The sequence below is a fragment of the Otolemur garnettii genome, unplaced genomic scaffold (assembly GCF_000181295.1).
Source record: "Otolemur garnettii isolate 467f Iridium unplaced genomic scaffold, OtoGar3 scaffold00163, whole genome shotgun sequence".
Lineage (NCBI taxonomy): Eukaryota > Metazoa > Chordata > Mammalia > Primates > Galagidae > Otolemur > Otolemur garnettii.
The window spans coordinates 1,184,547-1,185,925 of NW_003852558.1; positions in this window are offsets into that span (position 1 = coordinate 1,184,547).

Sequence of the window (1,379 nt, forward strand, 5' to 3'; positions counted from 1 at the left end):
AAGAGATGGAAACTGGGCTTTCATTTAGAGAGAGAGACAGAGCCATGGTTGGTAGACATCTGACCATGTCAAGTGCTGTCAGAGGCAGCTCTGAGGTGGGGTGAGGGAACCAGGCATCCCCCCTCAGAGGAGCAGGGCTGCTGGGGAGTGTGTCCCTTTCTTAACACAATCGTGTTGCCATGCAATCCGGGCAGGTGGGTGTTAGCGCGGTGTACAGCAGGCAAGAAGCTACCTGGTGGGCAGGAGTCCCAGGGCATCAGCAGCCTGAGGGACGTGACAGCACACAGTTAGGAGCAGTGACCACGGGCCAGGCACTGTTCCAGTGCTTTGCGTAGGAAGCTCATTTAATCCTCACAGTGTTTCAGTGACGTGACTGTGGAAAGTCTCCCTGCTTTATAACTTTGGGACTCGGAGGCCAAAGAGATGACATGGTTTGAGTGGCCCAGAGTGCACACCTAGTCAGTGTAGGAGCTGGGCCACCATCGCAACACTGTGATCTCACAGCCATCACTCTTAAACTCTCTCTCCCTCACACACACATGCAGGGCACACACAGACTTCTAGGGATGCCAAATTCACGTGCCTTTTTTTCCTCTTAAACAAAAAATGGCATGCAAACTCACTTTAATACTTTCTCAGTTCCAACCTGAAGCCATTTTCTGACCCCCATTTCTGTTCCACGTCACCCCAATATTCCAGTTGCAAACCTAAACAGCTTGACCCTGGTCCCGACCGTTCCTCCTCTATGCTCCCTGCCGTGGGAGCTCCAGACGCACAGGCATCCTCAGCCCATCGGCTGGCTGCCTGGGCACCTGCTTCCTTCATCTTGGAAGTGGTGGGGCTTGTGGGGGAGAAGCAGATGAGGACTGGGAGACGCCAACTCTCCCTCCAGCCAACAGGAAGCTTCCGCAGGCAGAGTGTTTTCATATCTAAACTGAAGGACGTGGTCTCGGTGACCTCTAAAACATTAACAAAAAATATTTCAGTGGTCTCTTTCCTGGGGTGTGAGACTGATCATTCTTCCTTTTGTAACCACCATGCTTTCCAAGAAGCTCAGTGGACCCAAAGGCAAGAATGAGACACAAGGACATTTATTTTAGGAAATTGGCCAGCCACATACGCAAGCATTTATGGGGTCCTTTGGAAAGAAAGAGAGACCCTGACACTGAACAGCAAATGTGCCTTTGCCAGGTCTGTCAGAGGAGGTTTCTGATGAACAAGTTTGAATTCGTTTCTCAATTCAGAACAACTTGTTCTTCCTCTTTTCCTTTCAGGACATTTGCAGAAGAGAGTTCTGGGACTACTGGCTATCCTGTGAACATAAAAATGGTGCAAGTTTAAATGACTGATCTTTTTAAATCAATAAGAGTTTTCTGGAA